General features: G+C 49.9%; 2 pseudogenes; both read left to right on the forward strand.

Moving 5' to 3' along the window:
• Window positions 1–258: 258 nt before the first annotated feature.
• Window positions 259–1,003, forward strand: LOC117795119 (annotated as a pseudogene).
• Window positions 1,004–2,804: 1,801 nt separating this feature from the next.
• On the forward strand, window positions 2,805–3,549 carry LOC105242315 (annotated as a pseudogene).
• The last annotated feature ends 5,075 nt before the right edge of the window (window positions 3,550–8,624 follow it).

Genomic DNA, 8,624 nt, shown 5'->3' on the forward strand with positions numbered 1-8,624 from the left:
GAGAGAGAGAGAGAGAGCACGTGCACAAGCAGGGGGAGGGACAGGGGCAGAAGCAGGGTCCCCGCTGAGCAAGGAGCCCAACATGGAACTCGATCCCAGGACCCTGGAATCATGATCTGAGCCGAAGGCAGATGCTTAAATGAGTCCCAAGGGGCTAAAAATTTTGAAGTGAAAGGCTAACTTGCCGACCTCCCTCGGTTGTACGTACTGCATCCATTTCAATCTCAAAGTCGAGGAACCTGGTCCACCAGCTGACGCATGGACGAAACCTATTGCATTGATAAAGGGGCCCTCGATGACAGCTGCTTCAGAACCCTAAGACAGAACACGCCCACCCAGGGGACCTCAACGTCCTGGCATCTGCCAGCACGAGCAGGGACACCGCCTCCCTGCGCTCTGCCGGCCAGCTCGTGGCTGCCCCGGGCAAGCTGGCTGTCAAAGCGGTCCCCTGCCTCTGCCCACACTACTCCATGCCCGGCTTCAACCCCCTGGCCAGCCAGGCCAGCCAGAAGTACCACACCCTGATGGTGCCCCCAGGTCCCCCCACAGATGGTGGGTTCCTAGAACACGATGACTCCTATGACTCTCACCCAGGCTGCTACCTGACCGGGGCTGCCACCACTGGGGACCGTGTGTCCATGAAGGTTGGGCCCAAGCAGATGCTTACCATCCCAAACAAGAAAAGCAGCTATTTTGTTGAGTGGATCCCCAATAACGTGGGAACAGCTGTCTGTGACATCCCAGCCCCAGGGGGCTAACCACATCCACCCCCACCCCCCGCGGCAATGGCAGGGTCATCCAGGAGCTGTTCGGGCACATCTCAGAGCAGTTCACTGCCAAGGCCATGCTCAGGGGCAAGGCCTTCCTGCCTGGGTACACGGGCGAAGGCATAGATGAGATGGAGCTCACCGAGGCCGGGGGCCGCAGGAGCGATCTAGGGTTCAAGCACCAGCAGTACCAGGGCGCCACTGCCGAGGACGAGTTTGAAGAGGAGGTGGCCTAGACTGTCTGGCGTCCAGCAAAGCGTGGAGACTGTGCGAACTCTTTATCACACACCCCCTGTTCTCCAATAGCCATGTCTCCGTGGGCCCTTGCGCTACCTGTCTTGACATCCTGTGCGGTACGAATGCCACCATTAGAACATTTTCATAGTCCATGGAAGGAAGAATTAATTACAGAATAGAGGAGGAAGTCAGTGAATGACTGAATGGATGCTGGGTGGTTGGACAGACAGATGGGGGGGTTGGATGGACAGATGGATGAATGGCTGGCTGGCTGGCTGCATGGATAGAAAGGGGGGGAGATAGATGGGTGGATGGGTAGATATATAAAATATGGAGGAATGGACTAATGGCTGGCTGGCTGGCTGGCTGGTTGGATGTGTGAATAAATGAATAAATCAGTGGAGGATGGGTGAACAAGTAAAGGAGTAACCGCATGATTAAAGGAATAAGGGAAAAGTAGATAATGGATGGTGGATGGATAGAAGAATGAGCAACCACCAAATTTATAAGATGGACAAAGTATAAAGATGACTACTTAGCAATATAATTCCCCCATAAGACTCCTTTTAATAAGCTCCCTGCGTGCCTTCAACATTATAATTCAATTTGTACTTTGCTTATGAGGGGCACACCAAGGTGATTGGGGAGCCCAGCTGCAACGGCATCTAGGTCTTGGGGCTTAGTGCACCATGGGAGTCCAACAGATCATAATTAATGAAGGTGATGGGTAAGAAGGAAGAGACTGCATGCCTCTCCAGGCCAGATGCATCACGTGAAGCCCCATCANAAGCTTGAATCGCAGAAGGCCTCTTTCCCTAACTGGTCAATGTGAGAAAGAGTTTGGATAAACGGAGACATGTCATCCCAAGTGTGTAATCCCTTCCTGGAGAGCGGGGAGCATTTGTTTCACTTTGTTTTTAAATTCTAATGTTCATGTGTTTTACATAATAAAATAGAAACCGTAAGTTTCCCCCCAAAACCTTTAACTGTGCACCCCAAAGTAAAGAAGGACAGTGTGTTGTTTTATCATTCGTCCATGTATTCACTCAACAAATATTTACCGAAAGCCTGCTATGTGCCAGCCAGACCCTGGTCAAGGTTTTGGGGATGCCATGGTGAGGAGTAGCTGACCCCGGTTGTTCTAGAAAGTTTCTCCTTGCAGCCTCAAACAAAGGAACGAGCTGCCCCGGCTAGGGGAGAGCCACAGTCACATCTGTGCGTCTCATAGCCGCCTCGCAGAGTGATTGTCCCACACACAGGGTTCAGCAGCTTAACTTTCTGTATTTAAAAATGTATCTTGAACTCTTTTCCGTGATCAGCCCATAAACTTCTGCCTTTTGCATTTCAAAAAATTGCACAGACCCTATTATGTGCACGTACCGCGACCCATTTGAACGGTTCTCTGTGGTTGGATATGTGGGCTGTTTCGGAGCTGATTTCTAGAAGTTGGGTTGCTAGAAAAGGGAGCTAGGTAAAAACCCAACAGACAGTGTAAAAGGGGCTAAAGATTTTATTTATTTATTTATTTGCTAGAGAGATTGAGAGAGAGAGAGAGAGAGCACGTGCACAAGCAGGGGGAGGGACAGGGGCAGAAGCAGGGTCCCCGCTGAGCAAGGAGCCCAACATGGAACTCGATCCCAGGACCCTGGAATCATGATCTGAGCCGAAGGCAGATGCTTAAATGAGTCCCAAGGGGCTAAAAATTTTGAAGTGAAAGGCTAACTTGCCGACCTCCCTCGGTTGTACGTACTGCATCCATTTCAATCTCAAAGTCGAGGAACCTGGTCCACCAGCTGACGCATGGACGAAACCTATTGCATTGATAAAGGGGCCCTCGATGACAGCTGCTTCAGAACCCTAAGACAGAACACGCCCACCCAGGGGACCTCAACGTCCTGGCATCTGCCAGCACGAGCAGGGACACCGCCTCCCTGCGCTCTGCCGGCCAGCTCGTGGCTGCCCCGGGCAAGCTGGCTGTCAAAGCGGTCCCCTGCCTCTGCCCACACTACTCCATGCCCGGCTTCAACCCCCTGGCCAGCCAGGCCAGCCAGAAGTACCACACCCTGATGGTGCCCCCAGGTCCCCCCACAGATGGTGGGTTCCTAGAACACGATGACTCCTATGACTCTCACCCAGGCTGCTACCTGACCGGGGCTGCCACCACTGGGGACCGTGTGTCCATGAAGGTTGGGCCCAAGCAGATGCTTACCATCCCAAACAAGAAAAGCAGCTATTTTGTTGAGTGGATCCCCAATAACGTGGGAACAGCTGTCTGTGACATCCCAGCCCCAGGGGGCTAACCACATCCACCCCCACCCCCCGCGGCAATGGCAGGGTCATCCAGGAGCTGTTCGGGCACATCTCAGAGCAGTTCACTGCCAAGGCCATGCTCAGGGGCAAGGCCTTCCTGCCTGGGTACACGGGCGAAGGCATAGATGAGATGGAGCTCACCGAGGCCGGGGGCCGCAGGAGCGATCTAGGGTTCAAGCACCAGCAGTACCAGGGCGCCACTGCCGAGGACGAGTTTGAAGAGGAGGTGGCCTAGACTGTCTGGCGTCCAGCAAAGCGTGGAGACTGTGCGAACTCTTTATCACACACCCCCTGTTCTCCAATAGCCATGTCTCCGTGGGCCCTTGCGCTACCTGTCTTGACATCCTGTGCGGTACGAATGCCACCATTAGAACATTTTCATAGTCCATGGAAGGAAGAATTAATTACAGAATAGAGGAGGAAGTCAGTGAATGACTGAATGGATGCTGGGTGGTTGGACAGACAGATGGGGGGGTTGGATGGACAGATGGATGAATGGCTGGCTGGCTGGCTGCATGGATAGAAAGGGGGGGAGATAGATGGGTGGATGGGTAGATATATAAAATATGGAGGAATGGACTAATGGCTGGCTGGCTGGCTGGCTGGTTGGATGTGTGAATAAATGAATAAATCAGTGGAGGATGGGTGAACAAGTAAAGGAGTAACCGCATGATTAAAGGAATAAGGGAAAAGTAGATAATGGATGGTGGATGGATAGAAGAATGAGCAACCACCAAATTTATAAGATGGACAAAGTATAAAGATGACTACTTAGCAATATAATTCCCCCATAAGACTCCTTTTAATAAGCTCCCTGCGTGCCTTCAACATTATAATTCAATTTGTACTTTGCTTATGAGGGGCACACCAAGGTGATTGGGGAGCCCAGCTGCAACGGCATCTAGGTCTTGGGGCTTAGTGCACCATGGGAGTCCAACAGATCATAATTAATGAAGGTGATGGGTAAGAAGGAAGAGACTGCATGCCTCTCCAGGCCAGATGCATCACGTGAAGCCCCATCACCAATGGCTACCATCCAACATCTGGAACAAAGGAGATATCATACCATGAACCCTGTGGGCCTGTGAATCACTGTCTAAAGCTGCCACCTTCGTGAATACGCTTCGTCCTATCCAGCATGTTTAAATGCTCAAGCCATCAACAAGGACTGAGAAGATCTCCCCATCTACGTAGGTGGCACATACAACCATCTTTCCAAGAGCAACAGAGATTAAGCAGTCACTCCCCTTTGATCAATGCATCACCAAGCTCCTGTCCCAACTTCTCTGCCAACCCCCCTTGACCTGACCAGGAGTCTCTGGGTCTCCCGATCCCTAACCCCAGCCCTCCCAAGTCATCAGTTAAACAAACCACCTTGGGAACCATCAACACATCTTCCAAGGCAAACAAGCCTTGGCCCCAGGGAGGTCAGCAGCCAAGAGGGTGAAGCGATTCAACCAGTATGTTTGTCTGAGGCTTGTCTCTCGCTGCTGCTCTTGACAGATAGCAATGTGGCAGGAGTCCAACCTGCATGTGAGAACAGATGAGCAAGAGGATTCCTTGAGTACCTACTACATGTCAGGTATTAGCTGGGCTCTGCACCATGTCTCAGTGTATCCTAAGAGGTAGGGAGCAATGTTCAGAAGAGAAGGCTGAAGCTCGGAGAAGTAAAGTGGCTTGCCGAAGGTCACACAGCTAGCAAGTGGCAGAATGAAGATTTGAGATCAGGTTTTCAGGTTTGCCTTTCACCCAAGCCATTTATAAAACTATAGTTCCACTTGTGACTGAAAGGGCAAGCAATGGGATCTGTTCTCCAGTTTGGTGGTCTCATAATGGAAAATCCTAAATATCAGAAGTAAGAATGCATGTTTTGCATTCAAAATTTTTAAAATATGTCAAAGGAGGAGGTCTTCTATAGCCTAGTGGGAACAGAGAAGAGGAAACAGATCATTCTTGAGCACCCCTATGGGCAGGTGGCCACAATGGTGAACCCGAGGTCCCCTAGATCCTGGTCTCATGGAGCTTTTAGTTGCGTAAGGAAGAGAGCTATCAAGCAAAGACTAACACAAATAAATCTGAAATTGCAAATGGTGAAGGGGAAGTCCATAGGGCACTACTGCTTATACAAAAGAGGGGATTCTGAATATATGGGAGTTTCGAGGAAGGCTTCGGGAGGAAGGGACATTTGAACTGAGTTTGGAAATGCAAGTAGATGTTGGTCAGATAAAAATAGGTAGGAAGACAGTTTTTGGTATTGGATGTGCAAAGGCCCTGTGGCACAAAACAGTATCAGGAGGTCAGTGTGGCTAAAGCACAGAGATTGAAAGGGAGATTGAGTGGGAGAGGACTAGGAAAGTCTTTAGACCCAGATCATGCAGGACCTAGTAGGCCACTGAGGTGGGTATAGAGACATACTCTCTAGACCCCTCTAAAGAAAAAGGTGTCACCCCAGCTGCCAAAAATACTGTGAGCAGTTGAGTGGACCTTCAGCCATCAGCCCCTTCAAGGATTCCTCCAATAGCAGAGAGCAGCCTCGCCCAAGGTCACACTTCTTCTCAGGGACCTACCTCAGATGACTGATTCCTTTATAAGGAATAGAAATGTCTGGTCATGCCCATGCAATGCAAAACGACGCTGAAGGGCCATTCTGGCTCCAGAGTCCTATATGGATTTGGCCAAGTCTGGGGTCAGACCTGCCTCTCAGCTCAACTTCTCCCTCTGCCTGCTCCTGCTTTCTTCCTGTCCTCTCCACAGGTGTTGACTTTAAGAGCACACCTTGAAAATCATCCTGTGCACTGCACTCCATCACAGAGCCCGCTCCCAGGGGAACCCAACGTGCCTCAGCAGTGTAAGGAGCTCAGCTTCTATCGCGAGAGCAAGGCGACACTAAGGGAGGCTTTTAACGAGAGGGTGATGTGACCTCATTTGCATCTTCCATTGTGGGATGGATGCTTCCCTTCTGCTGTTGTGCAATTGGACGCCCTAGACCCCAGAATCTTCCTCTAATATGTGCTTGAACACGAGAGATAGCAGAGGGGTCCATGTCACTTGGTCCTAAGGCTTCAGGCCATCTACATCCATGAGACCCATTTAGCCAGTCCCTGGACTTGTTGAGAATACACTGTGGGGGACATGGGGCTTGGAGGGCACGAGTGGCCAACAAGCCCCACAGCCTCCCACCCCCATCCTTCCCTCAATGGGCACCAATCTTTCGTGCCTGGGCCAAATGCATCATCCCTCACCCAGGCACGCGAAACCACTGTGATGCCCCCCACCCAGCAATCCTCAGCTGTCCCACCACCAGGACTCTAAGGACAACAGCCAGATCTAATAGAATACTTACCCCATGCCAGGTACCGCTTAAGAGTGGCTTTACAGGAATTATAAATTATAAATATGTTTAAATTCCATGAATTATCATTTAGAAAGCATTCCATGGAGAGTCTTACATGAACGATCTCATTTAGCCCACAAACAGCTCTGTGATGTGAGTACCAACATACACCGGTTTCAGAGATGAGAAAACGGAGCCAGGGGGAGGGGATTACATCACTTGCCTGAAGGTATACGGCTAGTAAGTATATGAGCCTTCATAAACACAGACGGTCTTGTTCCAGGGCCTACACCTGCAGCCAGTATACTTGGATGCCTCTCTTGGCTCTGTGCCCTTTTGCAGACTATTCCACCATCCTCCTTCCTTTCCTTTACTCCCACTTGCTTCTGTTCCCATCCCCCACCCTCCATGCTGTTCCAGAATTAGCATTCTACAGTGAAATATATATATATATATATATATATGTATATGTATATATAAAATCTGAATATGCCCTTTCCTACTTAGAAATCTTGGATAAAGAACCAAATGACTATGGAGATATTTAAAAAGATACTTAAAAATCATGTTAATGACATGAGAAAATATTCCAGGATATATGTTTAAGGCCACCTGTTTTACTCGTGTGACACTAGCTATGGGAACCACATGAAGAGGAGGAGAAAAATGGCTTAGGAAATCATGAGCGGTTGCAGGGGTGGTGTCATTGGGGCTCATGGGGGAGCAATGCCCAGGCCTGCAGACCATCCCCAAGGTGAATGTCCAAAGATACGACTTACACAAGGACGGCCTCTAATTTGGACGCGCTAAACTGAGATTCAGTACACGTTCGGTGAATGGATGGATGAATGAATGAATGAGTGAATGAATAAACTGTCCTAAGAAAGAGAGCGGCAGAGTGTGCTCACCTCTTAGGAAGCACTAACCATCCTCACAGCTCTTCCAAGATACTTCGAATCCACCTTTTGGGGGAATTTGCCTGTGGATGAGTTCAACAGGCAAGTTCATATAGATCTCATTAAGCAGAAGAAAACTACCCGTGCCTCAAGTGAAAGAAAATCTGTGTCTTGGAGGAAAGAAGGGATACCAGGGCTCATTGATAAGAGTCCCCGAAGAACTTCCAGGGTCCCCAGCCTCTTCTGATCTGTGGCTGCCAGACAGCATGTCTCCATGGCAACAGGAGATGGGGGAATGGGGGAACAAAGCCAAGGGCATCCTTCCTTTCAGTCTTGGGAGTCTGCTCTGGGCTAGTGAGAAGTGATGTGGGTGAGATCTTGGCTGCTAGTCCAGTACGCATCGGCTACAGCTGGGGTCGCGGCATCTGGAGGGGCTTTGGCTTCGTATTCTTTGCCTTGCACCTCTCCTGCCCTGCTCCCACCGGCCCCAGCACGCGGGCTTGCAGAGCCTTGGGCGCCTGCCCCATCTTGGCTGCAAAACGGAGATGCCACTCCCCCAGGTTTTCCCAGGCAGGACCAGCCTGCTCATTTCTCCCCGCTCATCAGCTTCATAGTCCCCTTCTCAACAACTTCCCTCGCCTTGTCCGAGCCACACTTCTTCGCAGGAAACTGGGACTTGGGAGGTGGTAAAGATGATTTCCTCCAGGACGCAGATCCCCTTGACCACCTCGCCTCTGAGAGCCATTCAAGGGGCAAAAAGAAACAAAGGCGGACACGCACCCACACGCATCGAAACCCGAGAGCGCTACCCAAGGAAGAGAAGTGTGCATGTTGCGTGTGTATATTGTGTGTTGTGTTGAGTGTGCATGAGTGTGTATGTGTGTATGTGGCACTCTCAAATACCCTTACCAGTCTGACTCACATGTAGTTATTATTTTAATGACTTTGCGATCTGATTTGCACGGTGTGCATTTACAAAAAATCCCCAAGGTCTACTGCAATTTGTAAAATAATAACAACAATAATAAATATTATTAATAATATTTAAATATTTAATACATAATAACTGATGTTATATTT

Source organism: Ailuropoda melanoleuca, chromosome 12 (assembly GCF_002007445.2).
Source record: "Ailuropoda melanoleuca isolate Jingjing chromosome 12, ASM200744v2, whole genome shotgun sequence".
NCBI lineage: Eukaryota > Metazoa > Chordata > Mammalia > Carnivora > Ursidae > Ailuropoda > Ailuropoda melanoleuca.